At 36.8% G+C, this 14,860-nt stretch overlaps 1 long non-coding RNA gene across 3 annotated transcripts in view; it reads right to left on the reverse strand.

Annotated features, from left to right (window-relative positions):
* LOC102157053 overlaps positions 1-9,798 on the reverse strand; it is a 103,904-nt gene extending 94,106 nt beyond the window's left edge. For all 3 annotated transcript variants that reach the window (XR_005353065.1, XR_005353064.1, XR_005353066.1), the window contains exons 1-2: positions 9,558-9,798; positions 8,984-9,025 (exon numbers count right to left, since the gene is read on the reverse strand). This is a non-coding gene — a long non-coding RNA (uncharacterized LOC102157053). The remainder of the gene's footprint in view (positions 1-8,983; positions 9,026-9,557) is intronic.
* Between the last annotated feature and the right edge of the window lie 5,062 nt (positions 9,799-14,860).

The following is a 14,860-nucleotide window of genomic DNA, read 5'->3' on the forward strand; positions in this document are numbered from 1 at the left end:
GGACGCTTACAGTCTGGCATTTGAGGAATAAAAAGTAGTCCACTAAATAGCTATGAATGTTGCAATGTTATCCACAATGTACAATATAAGGTCCAATAAAGCCTCATCAGGAGGATGACCCTTCAGTTGACACATGCCACAGTTATTCCCATGTGGACAAGAGATCATTCAAGGCAGAGCAGGCCTCATATTAAGAGGTATAAACTTAATGAATACAGGATTCATATAAATGTTAGCAATTCCTATTTCAAAATCATGGAATTTATGAGGGAAAAATAAGAAAGCAATAAAACCGTATGTTTAGGAGCACCTGGGTGGCTCAATGTTTAAAGGTCTGTCTTCTGCTCAGGTTGTGATCTCGGGGTCCTGGGATTGAGTCCTGATTCAAGCTCCCTTATGGGGAGCCTGTTTCTCCCTCTGCCTATGTCTGTGCCAGTCTCTCTGTATCTCTTACGAATAAATTTAAAAATCTTTAAAAAAGGCCTATATATTTAAGTGAAAGCCAAATATGGAGACATTCTAGGATTGACTGTAGAATTCAAACTTTTCATAAGGAAAAGTAGAGTTTTTGAAGCATTTTAAGTATTGGAAATGAGTCAATCATGCATTTGTTTTAAAATATCCTGTAGGAAGATGGACCTGAAATAATGAGATGGGAGACAGAAAATCTAATTATCCTGCATTTAGACAGGACAGATACTGAAGGTCGAATTGATATTAAAAATGAGTTGTAGAATCAAGAGGTGCCTTTTCCTTTATCACACTTGTTGTCATATACTTATTGAAACTTATTATTACTAGAAGATGGCTTGTCGGTGTTTGAAGTTGCTATCTCTTTAAAAATATTAGCTGTGTTTCTGTACTCAATTCGATTCTCCCTGTTATTTCCAAGGAGTCAATTATTGAATTTCTTCTTTTACATTATTCTCTAACATTAATGAGATTTTACATTAATCTCAAAGTGATTTCAACCACTTCAAAGGCTGAAACTATCATCTCTATATTACAATATTGGAAGGCTATGTGCACATAGATATCTACAAGAGAAATATTAATGTTACTTAATGTATACATATTTAATATTTGAGCAAAACTAATAATGAAAGCATACTGTTACCAGGACAGAGATAACTGCTAAGCCGTTATACAGAAAGTTCAGAAACTGATTGTTGGCAAATTCCCAGACTTGTTTACACCCTTCCCATTCCCATCCGTGAAGGGAGCCCGACGTGGGACTCGATCCCAGGTCTCCAGGATCACACCCCGGGCTGAAGGTGGCACTAAACTGCTGGGCTCACTTCTCCCCAAAACGAAACTTTTGAAGATAAAAATTTGTTTTTCTAGTTTGAATACTTTATGTAAATAGAGTCATATGGAATACAATCCTTTGATCAGGTATCTTTGCTTAGTATTTTACTTGTGAGTTTTATTCACGTTGTTTTATATACTTATAAAATATTCTTTCTTATTTCTATATACTATTCTACTGAGTAAACATTTGTTTATCCAGCCCACTGTTAATAGACATATAGGACCATAATCGACAATACTATAATAAACATTGTTAAAAGATTTTATTTATCTATTTGAGAGAGACAGAGAGAGCAGGAGCAGAGGGAGAGGGAGTGGGAGACACAGACCCCCCACCAAGCAGGGAGCCAAACTCGAGGCTTGATGCCAGGACCCTGAGATCATTATTTGAGCAGAAGGCAGAAACTTAACCAACTGAGCCACCCAATGCCCTATAACAAACACTTTAATACATGTGTTATGAGCGACGTGTAGCCACACTTCTTCAGATACATATTCAGAAATGTGTCATAGATATGCATATGCTCAGCTTTAGCAAAGACTGCTTAAAGGCTTATTAGTCATGCAAACACTTGTATATACCTTTTCACCTGCCTCCTCTGACAATTTTAGTTTCTTATCAAATTTAGCATTGTCTCTTTATCTGTTTTTCCTTTTAGCCATTCTGGTGAGCATGTGGTATGGCACTTTTAGTTTTTATTTCTTTGATGACTAATGATAGGTTGCATTACTTTTCCTTATTAATTTGAGTTCTCTATATATTCTAATTAAGAATTCTTTATCAGGGGCAGCCCTGGTGGCTCAGCAGTTTAGCGCCGCCTTCAGCCCAGGGTGTGATCCTGGAGATCCGGAATCGAGTCCCACATCGGGCTCCCCGCATGGAGCCTGCTTCTCCCTCTGTCTGTGTCTCTGCCTCTCTCTCTCTCTGTGTCTCTCATGAATAAATGAATAAAATATTTTTTTTAAAAAAATTCTTTATCAGGTGTATGTGTTGTGAATAACATCTTTCACTGACTGGGTTGATATTTCTCTCTCCTTTGAAGAACAGAAGTTTGCAAGTATAATATGGCCGATTTTATAATTTTTCTTCTTGTCCAAACTTGTATGTCCTATTTAAGAAACATTTGCCTAAGAAAAATGAAAAAGAAAAAGAAAAAATAAAATAAAAAAAACATTCGCCTGCCCAAAGTTCACCAAAATGATCTTGAGGGTGAAGGTTTTTACTTACATATTCAATTAATGCTAATTTTGTCTTATGTACTTTATATATCTCAAGTTTTTCTTTTTAAAAAGGATGTCAAATTTAAGAATAATATCCATATTGACTTTCTCCTTTTTAATTCCTGATATTACTTCTAATGGTCTTTTGTGTTCTCTCATCCTCTCTGTCTCTTCCTTTCTCTGTGTCTCTGTCTCTTGGCCAATATTGCTAGATATTTAACAAATTTAGAAACCTTTTCAAAGAACTAATTTTTTGCTTTCTACCTTCTCCATAGTTATGTATTATCCAGAATGTCATAAAGTTGGAATCATATAGGATGCAGCCTTCTCAGATTGACTCCCTTTGTAATTAATAGTTATAAGCATTTAAGATTCCCCGATGTCTTTCCAAGGCTTGATAGCTCATTTCTTTGCAGTGCTGAATAGTAATCCACTTTCTAGATGTACAACAGTTTATTCACTCATCTACTGAAGCGCATCTTGGTTGATTCCAAGTTTTGGAAAATATGAATAAAGCTGCTATAGACATTTGTGTGTAGGATTTTCGTACATGTAGATTTTCAATACCTTTAGGTAAAAATACAAAGAGCACAATTTCTGGATCATATGGTAAGAGTATGTTTACTTTTATAAGAAATTACCAAACTATGTTCAATAGTGGCTGTGCCAGTTTGCATTCCCATTGGCAATGTATGAGAGTTCCTTTTGCTCTATCTCCTGGCCAGCATATGGTCTTGTCAGTGTTCTAGATTTTGGTCATTTTAATAGGTAGTGCAATGGTGTCTCGTTGTTTTCCTTTGCATTCCCTAGTGAAACAGGATATAAAACATCATTTTATATGCCTATTTGTCATCTATACATCATCCTTGGTCATATGTCAAATTCTTTGGTCCATTTTTTTTAATTGGTTGTTGTTGAGTTTTAAGAGTTCTTTGTATATTTGTCTTTTTTATTGATACTATTGACAGCTTGTTCTATCATTTATTGAATGAGATATGTTAAAATGTCCAAACATTACTATGGATTTGTCTATCTCTATTTTTATTTCAGTCAGCTTTTTTACTGTGTAATCCAAGCCAAGTTATAAAGATAAATGAATTTAAAATTGTATAACTTCCTGTTGAATTGGTCTTTTTATTTTTATGAAGTATCTCTGTTATATATATTTTCAGTCATTTCATTTCAATTTATCAGTTGGAAAGATTTCTTGGCGATGTCCGTCATTTCTCAAGTTTTCATATGATTCATGTTTGTATTTCTTCTATTGGGAAGTACTTATTCATTTACTTTAACTACTTCTTTTTCTAGTTCTGTTTTCATTAGAAAATATTAGGATCTAAAAAAAAAAAAAAGAAAATATTAGGATCTATTTATGTATTTTTCATAACATGTATTTGATTATAAAATAATATATGACATATAGATATTATGAAGTATGGTTCCTTTATTTCTATAATCCAGTACCTAGCTTATAAACTTGTTACCAATGCTACTGAAGTACTCACATTTTTCCCATCCCCTTCCTTCAACTCTACTTAGTTAGTAGCAATTCTGAATTCTGTGTGTGTTGCCCCCCATCTTTTTAATATAATTTACCTTGGTGTGGACCTCTTTGAGCATATACCTGAGTTCATTGCATTTTTTGCCTTTGGAATTGAGGTGTTTCACCAACTGGAAAGTTTTCAGTCATTACTTCCTCAGAAATTCTCTCTGCTTCTCTCTGCTTTTATATCTTTCTCTTCTCTTTCTAAAGCCCCCTTAATTCCTATGTTGGCATCCTCAGTGGTGGCCATTATGTCCCTTAAACTCTGTTAAATTTTTTTTCAATCTTAAATAATTTTTTTTCAATCTTTTTTTTTTTCAGTTCTCAAGTTGGATACTCTCAATAACCTTCTCTTCAAGCTTTCTTATTGTTTCTTCTGCTCAAATGTGCTGTTGAATCATTGTGAATTTTTTATTTCAGGTTTTGTAGTTTTCATCTTCAAAAGTTATATTTGGTTGACTTTTAATAATTTCTACCTCTTTACTCATACTTCTGATTTGTTAACATGACTCTTCTAATTTTCTTAAGCTCTTTGTCTATGGTTTCCTTTAGTGTGAGCACATTTAAGACACTTGGTTAAAGTCTTTTTCTAGAAATCTCGATGTCTAGGTTGCCTCAGGGCCATTCTTTTGTTTCTTTGCATGCATTAATTTATTTATTTATTTATTTATTTATTTATTTATTTATTTCTTACTTACATACTTATTGGTGATGAAAACAGAACATTTTAAATAGTCTATTGTGATGACTCTGAAAATCAAAATTCCCCCCTTCCTACGGTGGGCATTGTTGTTTATGAGCTGCAGTTTGTCTGCTGTTTTGTGACTTTTCTAAACTACCTTTGCAAAGGCTATATTTTTTGACAAATGGCCACTGAGGGTTCTGCTCCATTATTTCAGGTCATCTGGTGACCTAATAGAAATTTTCTTAAATATCTGAAGCCAAAAAGAAAAACAAAAAATAAACCAAAAGGAAAAGCTTTTCTTGGCCTTTGTAGATTGGCTCTAAACTGTGGAAGGCTGACTAAAACTCTGCATTAGCTCTAGACTTCTTTCTTATTTATAAAGTCCTCAATGATCAGCCATATTTACTACCAGTGCTCTCAGGTTTTCTCTGGGTATGACTTTAGTTAGCCTTGATCACGCTCATGGCTCCCAGGATTCCCTGGTGTACTGGAACCCTTTGAAATCCTTAAGCTTCCATATGTCTTTCTCCCCTGCCCAATCATTTCAGTCTATATGCTGTTTGTCGTATTTGCCATTCTAGCTCCTGATAGCTACAGGTAGTATATATTTTTAAATGGTATCAACCAATGCTGTCCAGGAGAGTGCTTCAGCCCAAAGAGTTTTCTGAAGAGAAAAGAACAAAGGAAAGCCTCTGAGCAGATCCCTTAGGGAACCAATGTCAAACCAGAAAACTATAATTCTTTGAGAACAGGGTCTCTATTGCCCATTGTGGCAACAGTGATATAAACGAAAAATGTGAGTTATAAGCCCATGATCACAGTTCAGCTGCAGAATATGGGATGGGATGTGGATAAACTGCCATCATGCTCTTACCAAATTTTAGTTGCCTTTTTCTTCATTAAAGCATTCCCTGGTTGTTGTTACATTTTTTATCAGATTATTGAGTTTTGAAAAAAAATTTATTCTGATAGTTTTTGCCAACTTAATGGTTACTTATGTAGAAAAGCAGACCCTTGTTGCCACAGACTCCACCATTTCCAGTGGCATCCTCTGCATTCCTTTGTTTAACATTTTTCTAATTCATATATATGTATAACCAATAAATGTGTAATACTTCAAATGTACTCTGTACTCAAATCAACATTGTGTTTTTCATGCCTCTGTGCTATATGCATTTTTAAAATTTTGTTTAGTTATATTATGTATGTCATGATATATACATGTATACATATACATGTATAATATGTGTGTGAATATTCCACAATTTATTAATCCATCCTTCTCTCAACTGACATTTGTGCTGTGCCATTTTCAGTGTTTTAGTGTAACAACTACTACCATGAATATTCCTACTTTTGGTACACTTTTCACTGTCAGTTCTCTAGGCTATTGAATTGCTGGGTTGTGAGGAATGTTCATTTTCAGTTATACATGGTCATTTCATAATGTACTCCAAAGGCTTTGTGCAAAATAATCTGACCCACAGTATATACTTTGGGAATGGTAGTTCTAGGAGGCTCTCAAATTCTTAAAGATGGGAGTCTTTTTAAGGAATAATTTAACAGATTGTCTTTTATCTTTGAAAAAAGCATTTTAAGTGTACATTTATAATTTTTACTTAGGAAGAAGGCCTTTTTATTGAGGTGTTATGCAGTGATCAGTGTTCTTCATCTCCTCTGAATAAACTCTAATCCAATGCATAGGTCATGATTATCAGAGTTTTTTAAAGTTTTTATTTAATTCCAGTTAGTTAACCTACAGCATAATATTAGTTTTGGGTATACAGTATACTGACTCAACACTCCTGTACAACACCCAATGCTCATCAGAAATACACTCCTTAATCCTCATCACCTATTAGCTTACCCTTTCACTCACCTCCCCACTGATAATCATCAGTTTGTTCTCTAAAGCTAGGAGTTTCTTTTTTGGTTTGCCTTTTTCTCTTTTCCCTTTGCTTATTTGTTTTGTCTCCTAAATTTCACATATTAATGAAAACATATAGTTTTTGTGTTTCTCTCACTAACTTATTTCACTTAACATAATACTCTCTAGCTCCATTATGTTGTTGCAAATGGCAAGATTTTTTCTTTTTTTATGGCCTTTATGTTCTCTTTTATGGCTGAGTAATAGTCCCATATATGTATTTATATAAAATACATATTTATATATATCTTATCTTATTTGTGTATATATATATATTAATATCATATTTTTTCCATTCATCAGTCAATGGACACTTGGGTTATTTCCATAACTTGGCTATTGTAGATAAAGTTGCTATAAACATCAAGCTGTAGTTTTCCCTTTGAATTGGCAGTTTTGCATTCTTTGGTAAATATTTAGTAGTGCAATTGCTGCATCATAGGGTAGTTTTCCTTTCAGCTTTTTGAGGAATGCCCATGCTGTTTTCCAGAGTGACTGCATCAGTTTGCATTTCCTCTAACAGTGCAACAGGGTTCCCCTTTCTCCATGTCCTCACCAACACCTGTTGTTTCTTGTGTTATTGATTTTAGCTATTCTGACAGGTGTGAGGTGATTGTAGTTTTGATTTGTATTTCTCTGATGATGAGTGAGGTTGAGCATTTTTCATATGTCTGTTAGCCATCTGGATGTCGTATTTAGAAAATGATCTATTCATGTCTTCTGTCCATTTCTTAACTGGATTACTTGTTTTTTGGGGTGTTGAATTTGATAAGTTTTTTAATAAATTTTAAATACTAATCCTTATCAGATATGTGATTTGCAAATATCTTTTCCCATTCTGAAGGCTGCCTGTTTGTTTCATTGACTATTTCCTTCACTGTGCAGAAGCTTTTTATTGTACCCAGAAATGAACCCACAGGGCAGCCCCGGTGGCGCAGCGGTTTAGCGCCGCCTGCAGCCCAGGGCGTGATCCTGGAGACCCTGGATCGAGTCCCGCGTCAGCCTTTCTGCATGGAGCCTGCTTCTCCCTCTGCCTGTGTCTCTGCCCCTCTCTTTCTCTCTCTCTCTCTCTCTCTCTCTCCCCCTCTGTGTCTCTATGAATAAATAAATAAAATCTTAAAAAAAAAGAAATGAACCCACAATTATATGGTCAATTAATATTAGAAAGAGCAAGAATATCCAGTGGAAAAAGATAGTCTCTTCAGCAAATGGGTATTGGAAAAATTGGACAGCAACAAACAAAAGAATGAAACCAGACCACATTCTTACAACATAAACCGAAACAAATTAAAAGACTATAGACCTAAATGTGAGACATGAAGCCATAAAAATCCTGAAGGAGACCGCAAGCAGTAACCTCTTTGACAATACCTATACCAATTTCTTTGTAGATATGTCTCCTGAGACAAGGGAAACAAAAGCAAAAATAAACTATTGAGACTTTGTGATTTCTAGTTTTACTCTACCTAAAGTATACTGATAAGTTGAATACAATTTTTGTAACAGTAGAAGTATAGAAAAATGATATCTGGCTATAATTTTCCTCCAGTTTTTATAAAGATTTTGCTTATCTTCACAGAAATTCACAACCCTGCATATATTTGTTTAATCAATCATATTTATTTTCCATATGCAATAATTGAAAAGCTGTAGTTTTTACATAAATGATGACACTCCATCTTCCTATCATGTTTCAGTGGTTTAACTAATATTTAATCTATTATGATTGTGTATAAAAAAGTTAAACTAGTATAAATAAGCATGGGGATAAACACAACTTTCATTTAATAGATAAACAAATCAACTGAAGTAGAAATGACAGGGTACTAGCAGCCATCATGTTGGGGGGAATTTGCCACAATGTATTATGGAGGGTATACTATGTATTAAACTTGTCTGTCAAATGAAGGAAATGATTTTAAAATATATATATATCTGTGTTTTATGAATCTGATTTTAGCACAAATGTAGTATAAAACCACACACTTTTAGTCATAACACCAGACTCTTTTAGTCATTTTTTACCAGTATTACTTATTATTTTCATTATTCTGGAAATGATAGAGCAAAAGTTTTAAAAAAAGAGGAAATAAAATTCATATTCAATTCAGATTCAAATAAATATATAAAACTGTCTTTGTTTACTTATAACATGCTTATCATATAGAAATACCAAGTTTTTTTAAAAAAAAAGAAAGAGAAGAAAGAAAGAAAAAATAAAAGGAAGAAAAGTAAAGGGGTGGGGCAAGATGGCAGAGGAGTAGGGTCCCCAAGTCACCTGTCCCCACCAACTTACCTAGATAACTTTCAAATCATCCTGAAAACCAACGAATTGGACCTGAGATTTAAAGAGAGAACAGCTGGCACGCTACAGAGAGTAGAGTTTGTGCTTCTAAAAAGGTAGGAAGGTGAAAAAAAAAAAAAAAAAAAAAGAATCAAGTGGGGGAGTGGCCCCCGAGGCGGTGAGAACCTCCAGAATAGGAAAGTCCAGCCCCAGAGAATTAGGAACTTTTAAAAATCTGCACTGGATTCTTCCCGGAGGGAAAGGGGCTGGCAGGGAACCCGGGCAGAATCACAGGAGGGGCAGTGGAGCCCCCAGGTTCCCGGGGTCACTAACAGAGGAGGTGCGCCCAGAGGAGAGTGCACCACTGACCACAGGCCAAGTGCGGTAAAGGCTGGAGCGCACCCAGCGGGGCTCTGGGAGCAGCTCAGGTGGCGACTCCCGCAGAGGAGGCTGTGCAGCCCCGGGAGCATGATTCCAGAGACAGAGGCCCCGGATTCCAGGGCGCTGGCAAAACAGCCCAGGATCCTGCGCTCTGCTTGGGACAGGTGGAAGCCTGGAGGGCATAGGACAGCGAGGACTCCCCTACCTCCGGATGCCCCCTGCCCCTGGGGTATCCAGGCCCCTGCGGACTGGGAGCTGTGATAGTTATTGCAGGAGCTCATTCCAGGGCTGGAGAGCTGGCCCCTGCCAGTGGGATTGTTCCTCCTGGTGTCACCATGCGCCTTGGAGGGGCAGGGCCACCAGGTGACAGGGGCCTTACAAGATAAACAGCTCCCACTGAGCCCCACACCAGGCAGGGGGTGGGGCAGCTCCCCCAGGTGCACACACTTGACCGTTAGCACAGCAGGCCCCTCCCCCAGAAGACCAACTGAAAGGACAGGGGAAGAGCAAATTCTTGACCGAGCAGTGCTGGAAAGCTCCAGGGGAAGTCAAGGGATTTATAGTATATAGAACCAGAGGATACTCCTTGTTTTTCATTTTTATTTTTGTTTTTGTTTTTGTTTGTTTGCTTTTCTTTTTTTCTCTTTATTTTTCTTCCTTTTTCCAGTACAACTTGTTTATAGCCACTCTGCACTGAGCAAAATGACTAGAAGGAAGAACTCCCCACAAAAGAATCAGAAAAGTACTCTCTCCCACAGAGTTAGAGAATTTGGACTACAATTTGATGTCAGAAAGCCAATGCAGAAGCACAATTATAAAGCTACTGTAGCTCTGGAAAAAAGCATAAAAGATTCAAGAGACTTCATGATGGCATAAAGGATTCAAGAGACTTCTTTAATTTAGATCTAATCAGGCCAAAATTAAAAATCAATTAAATGAGATGCAATCCAAACTGGAGGTCCTAATGATGAGGGTTAATGAGGTAGAAGAAAGAGAGAGTGACGTAGAAGACAAGTTCAGGGCAAGGAAGGAAGCTGAGGAAAAAAGAGAAAAACAATTAAAAGACCATGAAGAAAGGTTAAGGGAAATAAATGACAGACTCAGAAGGAAAAAAATCTACATTTAATTGGGGTTCCAGAGGGCTCTGAGGGGGACAGAGGACCAGAAAGCATATTTGAACAAATCATAGCTGAGAACTTCCCTAATTTGGCAAGGGAAACAGGCATTCAGATCCAGGAGATGGAGGGGTCCCCCTCCTAAAAACAATAAAAACCATTCAACACCTCGCCCTCTAATAGTGAAACTTGCAAATTCCGAAGATAAAGAGAAGATCCTTAAAGCAGCAGGAGACAAGAGATCCCTAACTTACATGGGGAGAAATATCAGACTAACAGCAGACCTCTCCACAGACACCTGGCAGGCCAGAAAGGGCTGGCAGGATATATGCAGGGTCCTAAATGAGAAGAACATGCAGCCAAGAATAAACCTATCCAACAAGGCTCTCATTCAGAATAGAAGGAGAGATAAAGAGCTTCCAAGATAGGCAGAAACTGAAAGAATATGTGACCTCCAAACCAGCTCTGCAAGAAATATTAAGCAGGACTCTGCCAAAATAAATAAATAAATAAATAAATAAATAAATAAATAAATAAATAAAAATAAAATTTAAAAAAAGAGGACGCCCAAAGAAATAATCCACAAAAACAGGGACTGAATAGGTATTATGATGACACTAAAGTCATATCTTTCAATAGTAACTCTGAACATGAATGGGCTTAATGATGCCATCAAAAGACACAGGGTTTCAGACTTAAAAGAAAGCAAGACTCATCTATTTTCTGTCTACAAGAGACTCATTTTAGACCTAAGGACACCTACAGCCTGAAAATGAAAGGTTGGAGAACCATTTACCATTCAAATGGTCCTCAAAAGAAAGCAGGGGTAGCCATCCTCATATCAGATAAATTAAAGTTTATCCCAAAGACTATAGTAAGAGATGCAGAGAGACACTATTTCATACTTAAAGGATCCATCCAACAAGAGGACCTGACAATCATGAATATTTATGCCCCTAATGTGGGAGCTGCCAAGTATATCAATCAATTAATAACCAAAGTTAAGTCCTACTTAGTTAATAATATACAGATACTGGGAGACTTCAACACAGCACTTTCTGCAAATGACAGATATTCTAAGCACAACATCTCCAAAAAAACAAGAGCTTTATTATTTATTTTTTTGAAACAAGAGCTTTAAATGATACACTGGACCACATGGATTTCACAGATATGTACATAACTTTACTTCCAAACACAACTGAATACACATTCTTCTCAAGTTCATATGGAACTTTCTCCAGAATAGATCACATACTAGGTCACAAATCAGGTCTTAACCGATACCATAAGATATCCCCTGAAGATTTTCAGACAATAATGCTTTGAAACTTTAACTCAATCACAAGAAGAAATTTGGAACAAACTCAAACACGTGGAGGTTAAAGAGCATCCTGCTAAAAGATGAAAGGGTCAACCAGGAAATTAGAGAATAATTAAAAAGATTCATGGAAACTAATGAAAATGAAGATACAGCCGTTCAAAATCCTTGGGATACAGCAAAAACAGTCCTGAGAGGGAAACACATCACAATACAAGCAACCCTCAAACAATTGGGAAAAACTCTAATACACAAGCTAACCTTGCACCTAAAGGAACTGGAGAAAGAACAGCAAATAAAACCTACACCAGCAGAAGAAGAGAGTTAATAAAGATTCAAGCAGAACTAAATGAAATAGAGACCTGAAGAACTGTAGAGCAGAACAACAAAACCAGGAGTTGGTTCTTTGAAAGAATTAATAATAGATTAATAGATTAATAATAGATTAATTAAACCATTAGCCAGCCTTATTAAAAACAAAAGAGGGAAAACTCTAATTAATCACATCATGAATGAAAAAGGAGAGGGATGCCTGGGTGGTCTAGTGGTTAAGTGCCTGCCTTTGGCCCAGGGCGTGATCCTGGAGATCTGGGATCAAGTCCCACTTTGGGCTCCCTGCATGGAGCCTGCTTCTCCCTCTGCCTGTGTCTCTGCCTCTCTCTCTGTGTGTTTCTCATCAATAAATAAATAAAATTGTAAAAAAAATGAATGAAAAAGGAGAGCTCACAACCAATACCAAAAAATACAACGATTTTATAAAAAAGCATATTATGAGCAGCTATATGCCAAAAAATTAGGCAATCAGGAAGAAATGGACGCATTTCTAGAAAACCATAAACTACCAAAACTGGCACGGGAAGAAAGAGAAAACCTGAACAGGCTGATAACCAGGTAGGAAATTGAAGCAGTCATCAAAAAACTCCCAAGACACGAAAGTCCAGGGCCAGATGGCTTCCCTGGGGAATTCTATCAAATGTTTAAAGAAGAAACAATACCTATTCTCGTAAGCTATTCTGAAAGAAAGAAAGGGATGGAATACTTCCAAACTCATTCTATGAGGCCAGCATCACCTTAATTCCAAAACCAGACAAAGACCCCACCAAAAAGGAGAATTATAGACCCAAATCCCTGATGAACACAGATGCAAAACTTCTCAACAAGATACTAGCCAATAGGATCCAATAGTACATTAAGAAGATTATTAGCCATGACCAAGTGGGATTTATCCCTGGGATGCAAGGCTGGTTCAACACTCATAAAGCAATCAACATGATAGATCATATTAACAAGAGAAAAAACAAGAGCCATATGACACTCTCAATAGATTCAGAGAAAGCATTTGACAAAATACAGCATCCATTCCTGATCAAAACTCCTCAGAGTGTAGAGATAGAGGGAACATTCCTCAGCATCTTAAAAGCCATCAGTGAAAAGCCTACAGCATATATCATTCTCAATGGGTAAACACTGGGAACCTTTTCCCTAAGATCAGGAAAATGACATGGATTTCCACTCTCACCACTGCTATTCAACATAGTACTAGAAGTCCTAGCCTCAGCAATCAGACAACAAAAAGACATTAAAAGCATTCAAATCAGCAAAGAAGAAGTCAAACTCTCCCTCTTTGCAGATGACATGACACTGTACATTGATAACCCAAAAGACTCCACCCCAACATTGCTAGAACTCATACAGCAATTTGGCAGTGTGGCAGGATACAAAATCAATGTCCAGAAATCAGTGTCATTTCTATACAATAACAATGAGACTGAGGAAATAGAAATTAAGGAGTTAATCCCATTTACAATTGCACTAAAAGCATAAGATACCTAGGAATAAACCTAACCAAAGAGGTAAAGAATCTATACCCTAACAACTAAAGAACACTTCTGAAAGAAATTGAGGAAGATACAAATAGATGGAAAACTATTCCATGCTCATGGATTGGAAGAATTAATATTGTGAAAATGTCAATGCTACCCGAGGCAATTTACACATTTAATGCAATCCCTATCAAAATACCATGGACTTACTTCAGAGAGTTGGAACAAATCATCTTAAGATCTGTGTGGAATCAGAAAAGACCCCGAATAACCAGGGGAATATTGCAAAAGAAAACCAGAGCCAGCAGCATCACAATGCCGGATTTCAAGTTGTACTACAAAACTGTGATCATCAAGACAGTACGGTACTGGCACAAAAACAGACACATAGATCAATGGAACAGAATAGAGAACCCAGAAATGGCCCCTCAACTCTATGGTCAACTAATATTCGACAAAGCAGGGAAGACTATCCACTGGATAAAGGAAGTCTCTTCAATAAAGGGTGCTGGGAAAATTGGACAGCCACGTGCAAAAGAATGAATCTAGACCATTCTCTTACACCATACACAAAGATAAATTCAAAATGGGTGAAAGACCTAAATGTGAGACAAGAATCCATCCAAATCCTAGAGGAGAACAGAAGCAACACCCTTTTTGAACTTGGTCACGGCAACTTCTTGCAAGATACATCTATGAAGGCAAGGGAAACAAAAGCAGAAATGAATTATTGGGACTTCATCAAGACAAAAAGCTTCTGCACAGCCAAAGAAACCGTCAACACAACTAAAAGACAACCTACAGAATGGTAGAAAATATTTGCAAATGACCTATCAGATAAAGGACTAGTATCCAAGCTCTATAAAGAACTTATTAAACTCAACACCAAAGAAACAAACAATCCAATTATGAAATGGGCAAAAGACATGAACAGAAATTTCACAGAGGAAGACATAGACATGGCCAACAAGCACATGAGAAAATGCTCTGTATCACTGGCCATCAGGGAAATACAAATCAAAACCACAATGAGATACCACCTCACGTCAGTGAGAATGGGGAAAATTAACAAGGCAGGAATCAACAAATGTTGGAGAGGATGTGGAGAATGGGGAACCCTCTTGCACCGTTGGTGGGAATGTGAACTGGTCCAGCCACTCTGGAATGCTGTGTGGAGGTTCCTCAAAGAGTTAAAAACAGATCTGCCCTACGACCCAGCAATTGCACTGCTGGGGATTTACTCCAAAGA

This window comes from Canis lupus, chromosome 1 (assembly GCF_011100685.1).
Source record: "Canis lupus familiaris isolate Mischka breed German Shepherd chromosome 1, alternate assembly UU_Cfam_GSD_1.0, whole genome shotgun sequence".
In the NCBI taxonomy this organism is placed as follows: domain Eukaryota; kingdom Metazoa; phylum Chordata; class Mammalia; order Carnivora; family Canidae; genus Canis; species Canis lupus.